Raw genomic sequence first — 23,191 nt, 5'->3', positions numbered from 1 at the left:
GGAATTGGGTTTAGGGAACTACTGTCCTCCAAAAGGAAGAAGCTGGGAATGCTTCTTAAGAGCCTAAAATGCATGGGACAATTGCCCAAGCAAAGAGGTATTAGACCACAAATATTGTTAGTGCTGAGACTGAGAAAGCCTAGATTTAAGGATGAAGAGGATTAACAAAAGAAGGTGATGTTCCCCATTCTCTGAAGAATTGGGGGATTTAGCAGAGAGGCAAGCAGAGACTTCAACATAGGAGCTGGGAATTCAGCACAAGGACTAAGGTACAAGGACTGACTCAGCCTGGGAGACAACTAGCTCAGTTTCCCGTGAGCACCAGAGACTGTCCAGGGGCAGGACTCATAGCAGACCCAAGTCCCTGCCATGCACATCACATCCAGAGTTAGGCTGAGGTGATTTAGCTCTGGTTTAGATGAGGGCCAGCCGTGTTGGTCCAGCAGCTTTTTATCTGTGAAAGAAAAGAAAAGGCATACCGAGTCTTGGAGCCAGCCAGGGTCTGACAAACCTAACAAATGACACCAATTTCATGATTTTTCCCACAGATTTTTTTTCCAAGCAAACCCTGGAACGAGTGTCAGCATCAGCACCCGCTTCTGTCAGGGCTCAGAGAACAGTCTCTTCAACCAAATAATACAAATTGAATTTATGAAAAAAGAGAATTGGCTATGTGGGTTAAACCAGCATTTTCTGGAGATGCTTTATTGGTTTCAATAGACCTTTATTATACATTTTAGAACACATTTCAAGTCAAAGAGACAGCTAGATTTTTGTTGAAGACTGGATTTCAGCAGCAAAATTTGAAATCTGTGATGTGTGCATATTAAACCATACAGACCTTCACTTTGGAGGATGAAATGATTAAATTCTGTCTCCATTTCTGAGATGCTGCAGCAGAGGGAGGGTGTGTGTACTGTAAACAGACTATTTTTAGCCTGGTCTTGAGATAGAATATTCTTTTGCAGTCTGCTCCACAACAGATATCTCGCCATCTCTTTAGGTATTTGTCTGCATCCTCTTGGTCTGTATCTGATAATAAATGTTAAAAATAAGGTCATGGCACAACATGTAGGACATTAGCGACTACAGTCACTGCATCCCTTTGGGTCCCTACACTGCTTATGTTTCCTCACACACCCCAAACTCTACAGCATGCTGGGAAACATGCTCACTGTCAGTCCATTACCCTCACAAGGAGCTTGCTTTAAAAAAAAAAAAAAAGAAACACAAAAAAACAGGAGGAATCAAGAGGAAGTCAGGGAGTAAAAAAAGCAAAAGAACAAAGGTGATGGAATTGGAAAGGATGGGCTTGGGAAGGACTCCTTATTGCAGAGATGACTGTGAACAAGTGACAGGAACCCACCCCTCCCTCTTCCATCATTGTAAAGTAGGAGCCATAAACTCGCTGAATTATTTGGCTTATGTGAGATTAACAAAATGTGACTTGTGTTCAGGGCATGAACTCTGCAACCATGGCATTCCAGTTCAAATGCCACTTACTTGCTGTGTAAACTTGCACTGGTTGTTTATCTTAGTATCTCTGTGAAATGAGAAAAACAATAGTCCTACCTATGAAGGTGATGTGAGGATAGCTGGAATATGATAGGCAGAGCAGGGGGAGATGTCTCTTTTGATGTGAGAGTGTCATTTATCACCACGTAGGTCACAGAAAACAAAAAGGTGGGGAATTTGGACTGAATTCAGAGGAGAATGTAGATCAAAGTTTCCAGAGGAATATGAAAGAACATTTGAATCTATTTCCTTCTATCTTAATTTATGGTTGTATTTATTATTAAGTGTATAATTTTTTCTAAAATATTGCTCATCTCTACATTTCCACTCACATCCTAGTCTGTACGAATGAGCCTCCCGGACCAGATGTTTGTGACAGCTGTGCAGACCTTAGAAGGCTGGGCCATTTTTTCATTTAAAACCTCTCATTAAAAACTTTGCTTATTTCAGGGCAAGTTTTAATTTCTTGACTTCTAAATGAAGTGAAGCTCTGAGGTAGATTTAATCTGATGGAAAGGAAATAACACCAGCAGTTCTTGTACATCCCACAGTTAAGTGGCTTCATTTCTATTAAAGAAGCATGGAACAGTGATAAGTTATCCTCTATCCAATTGTCTTCTATTCTAGTCCCTAGTGAACTTATCTAGGTCCTTAGAAGGAAACTATCATCTACAATGAATAAGGAAGGAGTGACTGTGATTGCATTAACAGCTCTGTGAAATACTAAAGGGGAAAAACAGGAAGAAGGTGGGGAAGGCCATATTCCGAGCCCATGAGAGTTGCACCTTAGGGGAGAGAAGGGCCAACTACAGGGAAAACAGATACCACCACAAAAAAGTGGCCCAGATCAGCCCTAAACCTAAGTAGGGTGATGTCATGGACACCTGACTGACCCTACAGCAGCTGAGGGACAGTCACCCCAGGTGAGTTGAGGCAGGTATATTGGATGATAGTACTGATAGCTTTTAGAATCAAGAACAAATGTATTGTAGTCCCAATCCTCTGATGGATTTGATCCTATAAATCATCCTAAGATGATTTATATCTTTTGGGATGACAACTTTTGTCCTGATTGTCCGCAGAATTAGGGAGTTTGGATAAAAGCAAACTTTCACCTGTCTCCAAATCCTGATCCTGACTGATTTGACAAAGAGGTGATAATAAAAGAACCAGTACCTTCTAAAGACAAGGTAGTTTATTTGCATGTACACTGAATTGAAGTTAGGCCTGGAAAGAAAGACAGGCCAAGAAAGACAGGCCTGGAAAAAAATCTCTAAGTCATGAAAAATAGGTCTCACTTCTGTAGTAGAAAGGTTCCCTCTCTACTGACACCTGCCTGTGCTTTTCTATGTAATCTTTCTCTCACCCAAATCACTAACATGCTCACTCTGGGGACTTCTGGGGACTGTTCCAGCATCTTGGAGTTACTGAACATCTACTCAGACTCTAGTTGAAATCCTTGTTTCTTAGGTTAATTATGTAAGGCAAAATATGTTGCCAAGAAAAGTGCTCCAATGTCATGGCAAAATAGAGGTGAAACAAGAAACTAGAAATTTTCTATAACAGAAATGGCATAGAATAAACCAAACACATCTGGGTAAAAATCCTAATTTTATATATATATATACACACACACACACACACAACTAGGAAAGAATCTTGTATTCTCCATGCTTTATTTTTTCATCTGCAAAATGATGATAACAAAGCTCATGTGGTAGGGTAGCGAGGATTTAATGAAATTATTAGGTAATGGCAACATAAAGGCTCTGCAGTGGAAATGAGCCAACAGGTTTCAAGAACAGCACAAAGGCATTGTGTCAGGAAGAGAGTGGGCAAGGATGATAGAGATGTGGTCTTCATGGAGATCACATTATTTAGGGCTTTGGGTCATGATAAAGACTTTGGCCTTTGCTCTGAGTGAAATGGGGATAATCCCATGGAGAGTTGTAAGCAGAATAGTGCCATGGCCTGACTTATAGGTCTTACAAAGTATTTCTCTGATGTTAGTGGGAAAAAGAGACCAGAGGAGAATCAGAAACAAGGTAGAAGGATATTGTTATGATTCTGGCGAAAGATAGCCAAGCCTTGGATCAAAGCATAGCCTGATACCTGGTAATACTGAGAAATGCTTGGATTCCTGATATATTTTGAAGTTAGTATTCACAGGATTTGCTGATAGAAAGATGTGAAGTGTGTGAGGGAGAAGAATTAAGAATTACTCCAAGATTTCTGGTTCATTCAACTGCAGGAAGAGCAGGTCTGATAGAAATAATGAATTCAGTTTTAGCAAGAATAATTTTTGAGGACAAACAGAACTGTTTAACTCAACTGAATTAACAGTTGGTTATATGAGTCTGAAGTTCAGGAAAGAGGGCCTGAGAGGGCCTGAACAGATATATCATGTGCTAGTTATCAGGATACAGGCTATATTGAAAGTGTTGTCCCTAGATGAGATTATCCAAAAAAATTAGTATGAGATGTTAGAAGACTAAGTCATAGGACACATGTAGGTCAGAGTAATGAGAGAGAATGTGCATGGGAGATTAAAAAGGAGCAATCAGTGACGTCCAAGGAGAACCAAGAATGAAGGACAGCCCTGAAGAAATTATTTTAAGATGAGACTATTCAACTATGTCAGGTGTTACTGACCTAGCTAGAGGGAGTCTGAGAACCCATGAACCAACCGTTTGTTTTTGCAACACAGAGGGAGTGGAAATCTTGATAAGAGCAATTTGGGGAAAGTAATAGGGGATTGAGGCTTAACTGGAGTGGGTTCACTAGAGAAAGTGAGTCAGAAATTCACTGGTTTGTGTTCATATTAAAGTATATTACAGAACTTAAGACAGATTTTATTGGCACATGAATAGAAAGACAGACCAATGAACAGAATAAAATTTCCAGAAATAGATCCAAGTATATATGAGAATTCAGTATATGATAAAGGTAACATTTCGAGAATAAATGGTGTTGAAATAAACTATGTACCATCTGGAAAAAAGATAAAGTTGGATACAACTTTATCCTTTCAAGATTTCCAGTGAGTGTTTTGATGAAGAAAAGAAAAGTTCTGATAGAAAACATGGGTGAATCCCTATAAGTAGAGAGAAATTTTCTATTACCCAAATTCCAGAAGCTACATAGACAGATAAATTACAAGTGAACGTATTGTGGCATCCTGAATGAGATACTGTAGCAGAAAAAGGATACAATGTAATAACTAAGGAAATCTGAATAAGCTATGGACTATTGATTCATTAATTATAACAAATGTTCCATAAGAATGTATTGTATTAGCAATAGGGAAAACAATAGGCATGTATGGGAGCTCTTATTTTTCCTGTTATCTAACAATGTTTTAAAAAGTAAAGTTTATTTATAACAAGACTGAAGTCTCACTCACCCTCCCCCATCTTATGTTTAGGGCCTGTTATGCACTGAATTGTTTCCCTAAAAATTCTTATATTGAAGGCCTAACCACAAATATACTCCATCAAAGATTGTAACATTATTTGTAGATCAGGTCTTAAAAGAGGTAATCATGTTAAGGTTAGGTCATTAGAGTACATCCTATTTGAGGGACTCATGTTTTTATAAAAGAGGGAAATTTAGACACACATATGCATAGAGGGACGATGCTATGAGGAGAAGTAGGGACAAGACTGCCATCTCCAAACCAACTCGAGGATCCTGAAACAGAGCCTGTCCTTTGCAGCTCTCAGAACAAATCAAGCCTACAACACCTGGGTCTTGAGACAATCAGCCTCCAGAACTATGAAGCTGTATGCTTCTGCTATTAAAGCCAGCCCATCTGGGGTGTTTTGTTTTGGCAGCCTAGCAGACTGACCCAGGCCTGAAAAGGAGGGCTTCAACTGCATTAACCCAGAGCAAAAAGAAATAGAAGCTGATACTGAAAGACCTAGACTGGAAGTGGAAGTGTGTCTTAATCCATTAAAGTTGCTGAAGCACAATACTCAAGACTGGATGACTTAGAAACAACCAACATTTATTCCCTACAGTTCTGGAGGCTGGAAGTTTGAGATCAGAATTTGGGTATGGTCAACTGAAGTCCTCCTTTTGGGTTAGAGATTCTTATTTTTCACTGTGGGTCTCTTTTTAACAAACACTAATCCCATTTATGGGGATTCTACCCACATAACCTAAGTATATTCCAAAGGCCCATTAATCATTACTAATATCATTACAATGGGCATATGAATCTGGAAAGATCAAAAATACCCAAAAGATAGCAAAGAGGCAGAACCCAAAACCCTGGAGGTTGATTTCTTGGCATTTTAATGGGGGATGGAGATTTATAGTTTCTCTGAAATCTTGCCCCACATGCATGTGGCATCTCAGACACTGAAATGCTATAATGGTTTAACCATACAAGTCAAAACATTTTTATTTCAAACTACTCTAAACAAAAAAAGATGAACTTTTGCCCTTTATAACAATATGGCTGGAACTGGAGGGAATAATACTATGCAAAACAAGTCAGGAGAAAGACAAATACTGGATGATTTCACTTATATGGGGAATATAGAAAAACAAAATGAATGGTCAGACCATCCCACATCAGTGATAAAACCTAGAAGTTCTACTTTAGAATTGAGACTACCAGAGGGGGAGTGGAGGGTGGAAAGCATGGTATGAAGGTGGGGTGTGGTGTGTCTTGGTGGTGGGTGTGGTATAGTAACAAACTTCTGAAGAGGCCTGATCCGATACCTCTAAATCATATGTGGTTTTGCAAACCAATGTTACCTCAAAAAGAAAAAGTAAAACCAAATTGGTATTTCATAAGACAAATGACAAACTGAAAAAGATTTGTAATACATATCACAAAGCAATAATCCCCTAATATAATTATAAATTGGAACAAAAGGACAACAAATAGAAAAAAAAATGCCAAAATATAAAGGGAGAATGACAGAAAAAGATATTAATAACCACTGATGAAATGACAAGATACTCATGAGAAGGAAAATATAAATTAAAACTGCACTGAAGTATCACTTCTGACCTATCAGCTGGGCAGCAGTCCAGAACTGAACAGTATTCTCTGCTGGAGACACGAAAGGATAAGAGTCGTTGCTCTGCTGGAGAGAGAGCACGCGGTGCAACATCCACAGGGGTGACTGGGCCAAATTATCAAAATTATAAATGCATGACATTAATCGCTAGTTCTTCCATCACCAAGCACCACAAACAATGCAGCTTAACAACTGAAATTTATTTTTTCTCAGTCCTGAAGACAAGAAGCTTGATACTAAGCCATTAGCAAGACTACTGGGAAGGTTCTGGGCAGGAACTCTTCCCTGACTCTTGCAAGCTTGTAGTAGTTGCTGGCAGTCGCCAGAAGTATTAGACTGAATTATAGAACAGGCAACAGTGGAATCAGGAAACCAGTTATGAATTTATTGCAATAATACAGGTGAGAAATCATGGTGGTTTGGTTATAGAGATTGAAAGCAACACAAAGATTTAAGATAAGTATCTAGTATTTTGCACTTTTCTAGTGGTCAATGCTTTATCTAAAAAAAAAAAATCCTTAAATAAAAGGCTAGGTCAGCGAAAAATCACTCAGGGAGATGTGAACACTTGACTCCAACACTTGAATATTGCCCCCTCGACTCGTCATCCCTGTATCTCTCTGAGGCCCAGAGGCAATGCAAGGCACAGTCATTTACAGCGAATGCTTCTAGTCTACCAAAACCTATTAAACTCTGGTAAGGGAATTTGCTCATCTTGAAGTAAAGGAAAGGGGAAGGGGAAAGGAACTAGAAAGGGAAAGTGAGGAAAGGCTGTCAGGAGAGTAAAAAGGCAAGAACAGAGGGAGGAAAGGACATTGAAAAGATGGCAAGGTCCCCATGAATGGACTTGAAGGACAGGCCTCCCCAAGATGTCCCTAGAACAGGCCTTCCCAAGATATGTCACTTTGGCATGTGGATTATTTTGAGTTGAAGTCAAGCAAGACTTTGCTGGCTCTTAAAAAACTTTTACCACTCCCTAAATAATCAGAAGAATGAAAATGAGAGGTATTATCCAGAATCAAGATGTTTACCAGAATTACCCTGTCTGTCTGAGAAAACTATCTATATGGCAGGGCAGACATCTAATGACAAAGTATCTGGTCTTCCTCTGTGTCACCCTTTCCTCATTATGTGAGTTCCCTCCTCACTTCTTGAAGCCCCAGGCCTATCCTGTTCCTTGGCTAAGGATCTATACCCACTTTGTCCCATCAGCTTTGAAATCACATCTATGTAGATTCCCCATACATAAGTAATTAAGTGTTCTTTTCTCCTACTAATCTGATGTTAATTTGATGACTCAGCATGCCATAAAGGAACCCAGGTGGATAAGGGGAAATTTTCTCTCCTCCAAAACTTTTTAGGAGAAGGATACAATGAGTATGTAGCTCAGTTTTCATTTGGCAATTATTGATCTGTATTTATTACATACACCATGTTGTTTTCTCAGGCATGTTTGAAAAAGATAGCATTTTATGTTCACAGAGAAATGATTAAACACACACTCATCCTGATTCTCTCAGCCTGTATGTGGTGGTGACAAACCTGTCCTTACTGCATGCTGTAAACAATGCAGATACAATGCTCATGAAAATCACTGCACTGCCTTTGAGATCACGGACTGTCACCAACCACATTAACCTTTAGGATGAGGGATAACATTTGCCTTTCACCAGGTCGGGGAAGGAGAAAGGAAAGACACCAAAGATATGAGGGGCTTCACCAAAGTGTCAGTGACATAAATAGCAACTATGTTTAATCAGGAGTAATATTGCAGTACTATGCCTTTGTAATGATAGACTGAAACAGAGGGGAAAAGCCAGCTTAAATTGAAAACCACAAGTATGCTCTAAGGAATAAAAACACAGATAAGCTCAGTGGACTCCAAGTGGAAGTAATGGAATAGTCTGGATAGGATAAAATACCTTTAAACAAGTCCCAGCAGGACAGGCAACTTAGGAACACTGATCCCAATATCCAGCTGCATCAAAGAGCTGTCTGGGAAGAAATAGATATTTGAACCTGGGGACTAATCGTCACATAATTTAAATGTGCTGTGGACAGCCACACCTGTGCAATTGGCAATTGCTTTTCACAGTTCCATTTTTAGTAATTACAATTAACTGTAACCTCAGCAAGATATGGTAGGTAGAAAGCAATTTTATTTCCCATGCCTTTAGCATAGTTTTGAAAAATTCCTACATTCATTCACACGTTGCAGAAAGAGTGATACTCACACCTTTATAAAAAGGATGAAATTGGAGGAAGAATGACCTCAAACTCAGATGCTTCTGATTTCCACATAGGATTTTAGAGAAGGTCCTTAAACTGAATCCTAATCAGATATTGTTGACTTTTCTCTTGAAGGTGTATATTTTAATGACGTAACTTGAGAATACTAAATAATAATTAAGCAAAATTGTAATGCTGATGAATTCATCAAATCTCTATGCATGGAATTTGTTTCAGTAACTTAATGCCTGTCAGTGTATCCCCCCAAAACAGTGACCAGAGTTGTGATGTTTTACCTAGTGCCTAATAATATGACTCTATAAAAAATACAGCATTCATTTCAGAGGCACTGATGCCAAGTAGCAAATACATGAGATGAGAAATGTTATTTGATTTTGCTGAAAGCAAAGCAAGCAGGACTGAGAGGTATCCTAGAACCAGCTTATTATGGCACTAGTGGAAGCAGGTCTACACTGGGAAAATTGAGGCAGAATATTTTTCCTCTTAATGCAAGAATCTGCAGAGGAGAAAGCAGGAGAAAGATCTATGGCAGCATCTCACCAAAGAGAATTTTTTTTTAAATGCTAAATTTTTTTTTTTAATTTTATATGTTTTTTACATCATTTTTCATTTTTGGACAATGTATGCATTTTCGTCATGGTTATAGTCCCCATACAATTCCCACCCCACTTGTTTTCATACAGGGGTGGGGAGGAGGGATTAGGAGAATGTTTTCTTAATACCAATATCTTCTGAAAATATAAATGCCACCTTCAGTTAATTCATTGTCTTCATCCCTTGGCATCATCTTAAATGATCGAGTCAATAAGATCAGCCTGTTTTCAGGAGCGTTCTGGGGAGATGATTCGATGATCTTTAATTCAAGTCTGGCATGTGTAGGCTACAATATAGTAAATCATGTCTCTGAACAAAGGATAGAGTATAACAAGAGCAGATTTTAAAGGACTAATCACTGAAGGGTGGGCCAAGATGTTCAGAACAAATCTTCCCAAATCTCTCTGTCATGTGGATTATTTTGAGCTGAGGTCAATCAAGACCATGCACTAGAAACAAGCTCTCTTAACTACCTAGAAAAATGAAAATGGGGCTAGTCCCCAGAAATAGGATTTTTACCAGAAATAACCTTTCTACACCAAAGGTGTAGAGGGAAATTTTCCCTTCTCACCTACACCATTATTTCACTTTCTTGGTAACTTTGCAGAAGGTACCCACAGTGTTGAATACATGGGTACATAGCTGTCCCTCCTTACTGGATGATTAAACCAAAAATTACAATCTTGAGCTGAAAAGGCAGACACTGTGCCTTTGGAATATATACTACCAACATTTTGCACTAAGGATAGGTTATTCTCATTGATTGTCTAGACTTTAAAGTGATGGAAAATAAAGCACTAACGCACATTAAATTTGTGTCATTCTGTAGTTGTCGTGTTGTCAATAGCACAAAAGGTTGAGGAAACAGTCTTCCAATATTCAAAAATTATAAATTGATTCAACAAGGTTCTCATGTCTGTGATGATGAACAAATATCTGACATACCACTTTATTGTTTTACTTTCACCTTTTCAATGCAAAGAAAATTTAACCAATATTAATATTTGAAACGCCCTTCTTCATCAGTTGCAACCATAGGTTTTCTAATGATAGAAGAATTATTTTATTTTTTAAATATAATTTATTTATATATATTTTACATCATTGTTCATTTTTGCACAATGTTTACTTTCTCCTCTCTGGTAGAGATAAAAGAATTTTTAAAAAACCATCAGAAATATTGTATGAGGATCAGCTGGTTTTGTGGAATGTATAACAAGAACATTGTTTCTGTTACCATTGTTTATAAATTATGTACTACACATCCTTTTTTGTCAGCAATATTCATAATAAGCTTTTGTATTGTATATGGTATATATGTTTGAAGACAGTTAATTATTGGAGAACTTCCACAATCCTCTGAGGATCAGGCAAATAGTACTATTATAAAACAATTCATCATAACAAATTGGGAGATCTAACTGACTTTATGAAATGATTTATGAATTGAGTAGACTCCCACCTAGCATGTAAAAAGGACATGCACGTACTTTGTCAAAAATGGAAGGTTTTTATAGTCAAATAAGTTGGGACAAGGTTATTAACAAAAGAAAAGATTATTTCAGGTAAAACCCATTTTCCTCATCTTCCCTCAGGGGAAGAGTGTGGATTCTTATACAGATTACCTCACTAGTACTGATTAGGAAACTCCAGACTGATTGGTTTAGAATTCCACTTTCGAAGAGGCTGAAACTGATTAGATAAGGTGTTAAGTCTTGCCGGGCTGGACATGACTTTATTTTTGGCCAGTCAGGTTTTTTTTTTTTTTTTTATTTTTATCAGTGTCAAAAGTAATATCTCTAAAACAAAGAAAATGAAGTTTGAAATGACCGAATTTCTATATTTAAAATGTAGAAGTACAGATGGAAATCTGAGTCACAGGAAATCTAAAAATGAAAAAATTAACAGAAGCTGGTCAAAGAAGGGAGAATTGACCAGTGTTCTATATTTCTGAGCACACCTATAGTCTTTTCTCAACTTTTCTGTCGACACAGCAACTAGTAACTCAACTAATATTTATTAGATAATTACTTCACATCAGATGCTATATTAAATGTGTTACATGAAACACCCATTTAATCACCACAATAACCCAAGGAGTCAATATGGATATTCCCATTTTTTTCATATGGAAAATAAGGGATCAATAGAAGAAGAGACAGTTTTCTCAAAGACTCAAAGATGCAAGTTGCTATTATATAACAACAAACAAAAAATCCAGCCAAATTAAATTTATAAATTATTTATAAATTGTTTAATAACTGACTTTATTAAATGATGCATGAATCAGGTAGCATCCTATCTCACAATACAAAGGCACTGCAAGGAATTGTACAAAATGGAAGGTTTTTAAAAAGAAGGTAGATCAATATCATTGGCAAAAGAAAAGGAATATTTCAGGCAAACCCACTTTCCATTAGGGGGAGAGATGGGGGTTTTATTCAAGATTACCTCCCTGCTGCTGATCAGAAAACACCATGTTGATTCCTTTAAAATTCCTACTTTGGAAGAGGTTGAAATTGTGATTAATTAGGTTTACTAAGTCTTGGTGGGTGTGGCATAGAGGACTTCATTCTGGGACTACTATATCACTTTTTTTAAACACTAAGTCTCTCTACCAGTAAGAGTGCTCTTAAGCTGTTGTTCCAGCTGAAGAAAAAAAGACTTTCATTTGAGTCAAGTCTCTTAGAATTGCAATCTATTTTTCCAACCCTTAGCCATCACAATCGACTCTTCAACAAGTTATTTTTTCTGTCAACCTCAGCTAATTTTCACATATGTGTATTATGTTTTCTACCTGTTTGCCATTTTTCTGGTACTCTTCTAAATAATTTGTCCCCACAAATCCCCATTACAAATTCAACCCATTTTAGGATTATTATAAATGCAGTCTCCTCTATGGAGTCCTTGATTTTCCCATCTTGGAAATATACTTTTCTCTATTCATTCAAACCACTTTATAGTATATGTCTTACAGTGCTTAACCATCTAACACTTATCCATTTTCCACACTGACTTAGGCACCTTTCCCTGCCCACACACCTGGGGCAGTGTCCCCATGCAATGGCCCCACTATGATTTATGGTTTAGAAAGAAGAGGATTGCTGTATGAATCATATGCCAGAGCAGAAGGGAGCTAGATAAAACAACAGAGAGGACAGAGTAAGGGGATAGAATGGTAGGGAAAAAATGGAACAACTATTAAATAGTTCAAGACAATTGCCCAGAAGAAAGAACACACTAAATGGGAATGGAGGCAATAAATAGATCAAGATATATGGCAAAGGAAAAATAGAGTGGAAAGAAAAGGAAATGAAAGAGCTCACCCAAGGGAGAAAAGTAAGAAGGCATTGCTGGTTTCTATCAGGAATATTAATAACAGGATAAAGAATAGAAAGCAAACAGTTCCTAATTTCCTGACATTTTCTGAAGAGGCCTTGGGCAATGGCTCCTTATGATCCACACTTGTCTGCCAGGCCTTCAGAAAGCTTGTTTCCCTAGTCTTTGGAGTAAAGTTATGTGATTGTGGGGCAGAAAGGGACTTCTGAAAACAGAGACCTGAAGATAGTTGCTGAGGACAGAAAGAAGGGAATTTTTACTTTGTTCTAGACTTGAGATCCCACACATTCTGAAGTTAACAGTGAAGTAGCTAAACATTTAACCCAGTTAGACTTGAATGAATGGGCTTCATTCTATGCTGGAGATGTCATAGCACTGGGATTCTGCTGTCATCAGTTGTCAGTGAAGGTTTTCTTTGAGTAAAAATTGTAATGAATAGGAGACTGCACGTCTTACTTGACAAGAGGGAATCTATATAGAAAATATATTCTATGACTATATGGAAAATTGCAAATTAGGGAGCAAATACAATTCACCAGACATCTATTGAGTACTTGCTATGAGGTGATCTCTCTGTCCCCTTCTAAGTAAATGAAGTGAAAAATCTGGACTGGAGTCTGGCAATCTGCATCTGAGCAAACTCTTCAAGCAGATTCTTGGGCAAAATTCTTCTGTTTTTCCGGAAATACTATTCTAAAGTAGTGTTTCTCAATCTTTCTTTCAATTATCACTCCCCAAGGAACCTTTCAAACATTTTTTTTTCCTCATCACACTCTCCTATGCAATTTTATTACTACAGATACACTATGTACCAATATCTGTTTGTTTACTGTGACCCATCAGAAGACCACAACCCATTTTTAGCACCTAAGGTTTTTTCATCTTCCAGGAACCATTATTCTCCCTACTGGGGAGGAGATGGCACTTTGTTCCTCTTGAGATGTCACTTATGTACTAGTGGTTTGGTCACATGGAACCACCATAGCTTTGTTGTGTTCAGTAAATACTCACTGAGCACAAATTATGTGTCAGAAACTGTGCTAGACCCTGGTGGCACTAGCTTTACTAATGAATAATATACTGTCCCTATCCTGCACTCATGGAGAGACAGGTGTGTAAACAAATCATTTCAAAATAGCACATAAAGCAAGAGAACAGAGAAGTTCTCATCTGTAACAGAGTTGTTAGAAAAGGAGGCTAGAGAGGAGGCTATGTGATTTTATTCATAAAGCTGAGAAAAGCTAACCAAGAAAGGTTGGAAGTTGTGAATTCGGGACACCTTGTAGAAATGTGCCTGGCATTTGTCTGTTGGTTATTAGCAGATAGACTGGGTACCAGAAAAGGTTTCTCTCTTTGCAAATGTAATTGGCTCATGTGTGCAGTGAGTGGACAACCTAAGAAACATTTTCAAAATCCATTTTTATAAATAGGAAAATGAGGTTGGAGTAGATTGTATGTGTGTGTGCATGTGTGTGTTTGCACACACATGTGCACACTTCCCAATTCTGCACAGCTCAAAATGTGTTAAGTCTACAGAATTTCTAACTTTGTTTTCATCTGTCAGTAAACAATCAGATGGGAAGTAGCAAGGTGTCTCTGGAAGCAAGATCCCTAAGATGTGGCACAGTTGTTCACAGTGAGACTACTTCCTCTTTCATTGGTTTAAAAGAGCAAGAGAGAGAGAGAGAGAGAGAGAGAGAGAGAGAGAGAGAGAGCTCACTGAGAGTAATGTTTCAGAATTACAAGTTCATTGGCATGAGGAAGCTCTTATTTGTCTATCTTACCTCAGACTGTTGAGCGGAAAGATTACATGGCCTAAGGTCTACTTTTCTCCACATGAAATGCTCTACACATGTTTACATCTTCTGACTGGGTAAGCGAATGTTTAAATTTTGCCCTGCACTAGAAAGTCTCTACTCAGAGGATGTCTTCTTTGCCTAAATCAATTGATTAACCATCATTGAGTGAGAGGTGGAACAGGTATCCCACCACCGGTTGGGGTGGAAGAATAGAGTTTAAGACATGACTCTTAGGAATCAATTTTCTGGCTCAATACATGCATAAAAAGATAACACAAGAAAATGCATGTGGGTAGTTTCCATGAAATGTTGAAAGATGCTACCTAACTAGAATAAAGAGCCCATGCTTAAGTTTGAGAACACTGGGTTAAACAAAAAAAGTACAGTAACATTTTCAAGTTCTTCACAGAGTCTTTAAAATGTAAACATGAGTTGTGGACTTGAGAAATCTACTCTAAAAGTAGGATGGTGAGATCATGTGTAAGTCAACTTGGGACACTTCCAGGAAGAAAGGGAGAGCCAATAATCACATGTGAGATTAATAAACACCAGCAGAACTACCACAGGCATCCTGGCAGGTGGTCGACCACTAGAAAAGGCACTATAGCGCCACAGATTTGCTCCATGTAACTTTTTGTTGCTATTGCTCAGTTAAGCTTGCATAAAACAAGAATAATGCTTGTGTAACAGGGGAAAGTGTAAAGTACAAGGGGCACTGCTCTTACAGGCAGACAGAGGTGGGCTCAGAGCCCAGACAGAGGTGGGTCTCAAAGTATAGCACCCAGATTAGCAAATTTGCTATCTGGAAAATTGTCAAAAAATGCAAATTCCATGACTCCCAAGATCTATTGAATCAGAGATTGGGTGTAGAAATCGGCAGTCTGTACTTAATGAGCCTGCTAGGTGATTCTGAAGCACATAGAATTACACAATTTATTTGACTTCTCATCACCATCATTTACATATTTGTGATTGGGTGCTCATAACCTTTCTTATGGATTACCAATGATTTTAGGTAAGTACTTTAAAATGTTTGCTACCTGCGTTAGAATGCAGGTTCTTTTTTAGTTTCAGGTAATTCACTCAAATCGTTAAACTAAAATGACCCAGTAAACAGACAGATGTAGGCAGAGTTGATGAAACCCACCCTGAGGCTGGGGTCCATCCTGCATGTTGCCCAATATGGGTCAAGTATGTTGGATGTCAGAGAGATACCCACTGTGTGCGCTGAGCATGTTATATTACCTGCAACTTGCTCAAGTCTCTCATAGGCATCTGTCCCCTCCAGCAGACTGAATCCTTCAAGGGCAGAAGCCATGTCATCCAAATTTATTTTTCTATACCCAGCACAGAGTAGGTACTCAATTTGTGTTTGAATAAAGGATCACGTCATTTGAAAAAGATATCACATTGTCTTGACGAATCAGAAAAAAAGAGAGGAAAGAGCTGACAATGAGATAACTCTTTTACCATGTACAGCCCACAGGATTTGTCACCCGTCCAGAACAAATTGTTCCAGTTCCTTGCTTAGATTCCTGTGTCTTTTAAAACAAAGGCATAATGCATGAGGCTAAAGATGGAGTCTCAGCAGCATATCATTTCTGGATATTGCTATTTCAAGCTCCCTTCTGCTGGGCCCACAGCTCATTGCAATATATATATATATATATATATATATATATATATATATATATATGCCTCATCGAAAACAGATTTTTGTTCTGGGTTGGACCAGTTTGATAATTATCATTCTTTACGCAGGTCAGTGGAAAAATTGGGAAGCAAATGGTTTTCTATGACTCACTAGATAAAGTACAGTTACAGATAAGTACATAGAGGTTCAGAGAACTCATTAGTCAGACCAATGCAACATTGAGTGAGCAATTGTAATTTGACCCAGAACTTTGGTTGATTTCTAGAAATTAGATCAATCCAAGGAACACCTGAAACAGCCTCTCGATGCCTCATCTCATCCTACTGTTTTCACTTGCCAAATCAGAGTGAATATTTTCTGTGGAATGACTTTAGCCATTTATTCAAAAGCATGTACTGAATCCCTAATATCTGTGCTAGATAAAATACAAGAGATGAGTAAAACACATGAATGGCCTGTCTTCAAGGAATTCATAATTCTGTGTGTGTGTGTGTGTGTGTGGGTGTGAGAGAGAGAGAGAGAGAGAGAGAGAGAGAGAGAGAGAGAGAGAGAGAAACTGAAGTCAGAGCTTAAGAAAGAGCATTAGAGTTAATGCACACATACACATAGTAATTTGTGGAAGTTGAGAGAGGGACCCTGTGCCAGAGTGGAATGTAATAAACTTGTTACCAAATGCAAAAGGTAAGTCACTTGGAGTATATCAGTCAATTGACCCAATCAAGTTGGAGATACATGGTAAAGAGAGTTTAATTACTTGAATCAAGTTGGAGATAAAGGGTTCATTTTCAAAGTACTGTCTTGTCCTCCTAGAGGGAGATAGGGTGTTATAGGATTATTGGTACTGGGACAGGGACCTGCCCAGCATAGATTGTCCAGAATCTTGGTTGGTTTATGATGAGATCGTGCCTCTGTTTGGATCACATGTTCTGAAAATGGCACTATCCACTGCCTCCTTGGGTGCAGATTTTATTATGTAAATTGATGTTAATGAACCTAAGAAAACCAAGGATTTTCTCTGTGCATGTTCCTTTAGTGTTTAGCAGCTCAGGCCAAAATGTATATTTAACGTTTAACAAAACAACATTAAATTGCTTTAATGGTGCTCCTAATAATCCCCTCTGCATTGGGTAGTCTTCTAACTCCTGAGTAATAAAATCTTCCCAGATGACATGATCCTGGGGTGGGTGTTATGGAGCTAGTAGGCAATAACCAAGAGACCTGAGGTTCTAAGCAGAGCTGGTGCTAACCCCCAGTGGGGAGAGAGCATGGGACATCGTGGGAATTGCCTCAGTGTAGCATATTTTCCACCAGCCCTAACCCCTGAGTGTTCTGTGCATGAACATGGTAAACTCCAGTTCACTGATGTCAATTTTGGATTTTTTTAAGTTGGCGAGGGTCATGATTTAAATAAGTAGAATAAGAGACAGGACTAGAAAAGGGTATTGGAAGAAATGCTTTAGAAAGACATTTGGAATTTTTGAGAATTTTGCAATTCATCAGGACTCATCTCATGCTCCAGTAAAAAAGGCAAAGAGAATTTTCTTTCCACCTCCAGCCAAGTTAAAGAAGAAGGGAATTGAATAGTACTATTATTTTCTCTGGTGACTCATCTAGTCATGCATACTTGATAAATTCATAGAGACAAAGGCACAGCAGCAGCCCATACTGGACGTGAAAATACTTACACAGTTCAATAAACATACCATGGGCCACCTTTATCCCAGGCACAGTTCTAGATTGTGTAGATACAAAAAGAAGCAAGACATGGGAGCCCTCTGAGCAGATGATTTATCTTTTCAATTTGCAATGACCATCACAGCCACTATCAACATGGGAATCTTCTCAAGAGTATAGGCTGGCAGACATTAACAGCCACGCAATCCGGGTCTTATCAGAGATAGGTACATGACCTTGGCACTCTGGGCCCTGAAGCTTCATGATTTAAGATCAAGCTGACCTAATAAATGTTGCTGACCCAAGAAAATGAATAGAATTAGTCCTAAAATTCCGTGACATTTGTGCACTCCTTTAACTGCCTATTTTATTGTATCCCTCATCACTGGAAAACATGAATACTGACTTTCTAAATCTAAATGACATGAACAAATCTCACTTTCGCTCCCATCCCCCAACCAGAATATTTGTGCATTTTGAATTTATGGCTGCATTTCTATTAGTTCCCAGCAGTATTCACTAGATTAAAGCTGCATCAGAAATTGGATTTTTTTTCTATGTTTGCCCCTGAAGAGTATAATAAAAAAATAACCCAATAAATCTGGCAAATTAGCAATAAGATCTAAACTTTGGGGCATATGTGCAACTGTGCTAGGGGAAGAAATGTAAAACTATTGACAGCTGAACCAATCATATTACATATTGTTATTTATAAGCAGGAAGGATGAAAGACAATTCTTCCATCAAAATTGAACCAAGTTCACCACAAGAAACAAAAAAAGTCTCAGGGATGGAGAATATCATTGTTTTATTTCCGATGCATCTACCATATTCTTATAGGAAATAGATTTTTTTTTTTACTCAAAAGTTGGAAACCTGGATAGATGTGGGTTTTAGATCATTTCCTCTCACAGACTCGTGGACGGTGATATTGGTCTCAAATGGAAGAAATCACCTTGTCCTGATTTATGGTCACTTGGCTGTGATAAAAGAAATTTAAATTCCAAGTTCATGAGGAGCACTTTAAAAAAGTGAAACTAGGATGTATTCATTGAAAAACTGATGAACATTCAGACTGCCAAGTTCAACTCCATTTGAAAGGGGAACTGGAGAGCATAGACCACAAGGTGGCTGCTTGTTTGGGGGCTGTGATTGAGTAAATTATGAATAATCAACATTCATCTTTCATCACCCATCTCTCTCTGAATAATTCTCTTCCCAGACAGTGGGTCATAACATCTGTCTACAGTGGATGCTGTCAACTTAGAAAGCAAAGCAATACAAACAAACAAAATAACCGCTTTGTTCCCTACATCTTCCATATCAAAACCTGCAGCCTTAGGTATAGAGGTGAAGTGTGGGTGCCTTTGGGCTTTTGTTTGGAATCTCACCCTTGCCCTCAGCCTGCATTCAACATGTGTCACATGCTCCTAGGTTCCAGGCCCTTTGCTGGGACTTCAGTTGGAGAAGACATAATCTCTAGTCTGAGGAAAGCACTGGCAGGTCTTCCGTAGTGAGAAGAAGCTTTGCAGATTTTCTGATTTCCACCTGCAATGTGTTCCTTATTTCCATTTATTCTAAGCCTATATTTTCATAGAGGTTCTACTGTAGTCTTACAACTTCTGTGAAACATTCTCTGAGCCCATATTAGTCTCCCCTTCTGAAAACATGCAGTCTGTGCTACCCTTTTGGCATTTAATAGTTCTCACTTTGCCTTGTGACATAAGTTATATTAATGATAATGAGACAATATAGCATTTTATATGTCCTGTGCACTTGTTTTATTATCTTAGACTACAATATCCTTTAGGACAGAGACATCTTCATATATACTTTTCAGAATCCTTTGCAAAACTCTGAAATGTAGTGGTAGGCATTCAATGGCTTTTTTAAGAAAAGGAAGGAGAAAGGGAAGGAAGATGGGAAGTTGGTTAAATGAATTAACTAAAAACTTATAAATTTTAATCTACCTAATCAAACCCTTATTTATATTAGTATCACAAACTTTTATGAGTCTGCAAAGCATGTGGATGCCAGGTAAGAAAAAATGTTATAATACTGGATTTTTTCTGTACATTAGAAAGGTGGGCTTAATGTCCTTACATGATGACAGCACATTTTATTATGTGTGCCTAAAGGTTGCATGTGTGTGTGTGTGTGTGTGAGAGAGAGAGAGAGAGAGAGAGCACCATATATGAATAAAACACTGGCATATTAAAAATATAATAAAAAATCCTGCCTCCTAGATATTCAATCATTTCTAATTAGTGTTTTTATTTTTTTAAAGACTTATTTATGCATACAAGAACTGGGGTGTAAGCCAGAGGTGCAGGGGGTTAGAGGATTCACCAGAGAGAGTGGGAGCAGAACAGGCAGATGTGCTGAAATACACTGATAAGGGGAGCAGCAGGCAAGACAGGAGAGGTCTGCTGCGCCATGTGGGTTAGCAAATTGGCTGGCTGGGGATCGAACTCATGATGGAACTCGTGCTGTCGTGGCTGGCAGTAGCTTCATAGCACTGTCTTTAACCCCTGTCCACTAGAGAGGCCCTAATTCGTGTTTTTATTCATAGTTTTAGAATCACAGTTTTTTCCTCATTCCTCCATTCCTATTCATTCTTCTTTTCTAATGCCTACTACCTCTTAACCAAATATACAAGGCTTCTATGAATGATTGGTAGTGGGAAATGTCAGCTGGCAGCTAAGTGACACTAGCTGGTACATGTGCAGATGGAATGTGGCCCACGATTCCAACTCAGCTTGTGAGAGGTCATGGAGGAAGTTTCGAAGACATCTGTCCTTCATAATAATGTTGGGGAAGACAATTTGAAGCCCTTCCAATTGCTATGCCCTGAGCAAAGAACAAGGTTGACAGAAATGAATCAGCAATTGTTATTTGAGTAATCTAATCAATATATATAGCTGAGCAAGACTGTTGATGAGCTTCCAGACCAAGGCAAAACTTGGGCCAGGCAGGGACACTGGAAAACTACTTCCCCAACTCGTCTTCCCAACTCAAAATTCTGGGGGAGAGACAGTAAGAGTGATTGATGTGACTGACTCAAGCAGGCCAACCTTTTCTACATCTTATTGAGAGTTGGAGTGGGGAGTCTGTGTGCATGGGCTAGAAAGTAGGTGAAATAATGAGATTCATGAGAGGTTTCAAAAATATCAGTGGAAGATTAGGTTTTATAGGTATTCCCAAATCTTAGGGAACCTGGTACTCTCAACTTCTAAACACTCAAGTTTTGAGTCATAAACATATACACAATTGCCTAAAGAGTGGCAAAGCTTCTTAATTTATGGGCAATTGCAAACAGCAAGATGTAACATTCTCTACATAATGGAGTGCCCAGCAAATACCGAGCCTTAACCACTTTTTCAGAGTAGGAAAATCTTATATTTCAAATGCATAAGTCTTTTGCTTCTGAGAGCATTCTTTAAGGCAAAGACTCTGTTCTAGAATGCAGTTCTTTGCAAAAGCCATATGATTACGCAGATGTATAACAAGTGTTAACTATTTTTCTTAGAGGCAGCAACAGCTTTTCTGGATCAGGGAGTTTCTTCTGGGCCTGGATTCTACAGTGTAGAGAACCCTGGAGATAATTAGTAATTGGTGAAAACGGAGTTTCGTGAAAGCTTTTTCTTGTTGTGTGGTAAATATCAGGGAGCCAGGCACAGAACATGTCCACCAAGAGACTCTGAAATCTAACTTGGGTATATGATCTTTAGTAATTATTTTACTTTACTATAGTTGGAGGACCTGGTCCATACTGCAGAAGTAACTCAAGAGAAAGCCATGTATCCTGTAGGCCAGAACCGAGGCATCAACAATGTCCTTTAGCCTGGAGATTGTAGTGTAGAAGGAGTGGGCAAACCTGAAGTCTGCTTCAAACCAAGAACACAAGCAATGGTGGGCAGAAGCTCAGAACAGCAGCCAGGAGCCAGAGACTGACTGATATTGGAATGGTTAGTGGATGGCATGAGCAGAATCTGGGGGAAAACTATGTGGCAAAAGGAGGGGACTCCCTGAACTTAAGTGCGATGGGAGTTCTCCATAGCAATTTGGTTATCAGCGTAACTGTGTCTTTTTTTGAGCCTCACACTATTTCAGTCTGGCACCTGTGGATTATATCTACATTTAAGGTAGCAACCCTAATAGAAAGATACTCCTATTTTTACCCAGGTAGTAATGTGACATGTTCTGTGACATGCAGTGATTGAGGATTATAAAGAAAAAAAAAAGAGCATGAAAGATATATACAAAAGGTGAGGACATTTCCCTGGGTCACATAGAGATAAGTGCTTCACCAATCTTCTGTTGAGAATGGAAAGTTCGTATTGGAATGTAGTATATAATAATGTAGCTTGTATTATGATTATGCTTAAGGTATTTAGTTAATGAGATATAGCTCACTCCATGGCATAGAATCAGAAGGATACTTGGTCATTAACTTACAATGGTTGTATTAAACTGACTCATTCCTGAGGTCCCTGTAAAAACAACATAAAAAGTGTGTAACAATAGCCCACACTTTTTCTTAACATGCTACATGCCCTTAAAAAAATGGACATCTCTGAAAATGACTTAGTGTCATAGGGTGTCTCCTTTTTTTTAAATCACATACCAATGTTTTAGGTATTTAGTAGCCATGTATCCAAATCAAGAACCAGAGATATAGAAATCTGGCAGACCCAAGCCACACAAGATATCCACACTACACACGCTCCTCAGACAGTATTAGCTATTGTTCCAAATACTTTTACTTTTTTGCAATGACATTAACTTCTAGAAGTAGGGCAAAATGTGTACTATCCTCAGGTTTTAAGAGCCGGGCCAGTAAGTGGATAGATGTCCTGAAAGGCATCCTTAGCAAAGAAACTTACAATCAAAAACATAGCACAATCCAGTAAATTCAGGCCCATTTTTCTCTGGCCAAGAGCTGCATGGTATAGAGTTTGGAGTTCAAAGTTAAATCTTGAGCTTGCTGCTAAATATGATATTAGGCAAGCGATTTCACCTCTCTGACCCTCAACTGCTCCAAATTTAAAATGAAATTTTTTTTGTGATACCTAGTCTGTTAAGTTTGTTTTGAATATTAAGTGAAAAGCCCTTTGTAAATTATACTTACTGTTCATAACAAATTATAACCTTAAAGGGGCTTGACTTGGAAAGTAGCAAATGGACATGGGAATGAGCCATGTGCTTTCACGGGTGTGGATAAGATAAAGATCAGGGTCTGAAAGAACATCTCTACGTCAAACCTTCCACATCTGTGCTGAGGATGGTACAGAAAGCACTTCTCGGTCCATTCAGTGCTGTGGTCACAGCAC

This window comes from Talpa europaea, assembly GCF_964194135.1.
Source record: "Talpa europaea genome assembly, chromosome: 6".
NCBI lineage: Eukaryota > Metazoa > Chordata > Mammalia > Eulipotyphla > Talpidae > Talpa > Talpa europaea.
Note: the sequence above shows the minus strand (reverse complement) of the source record.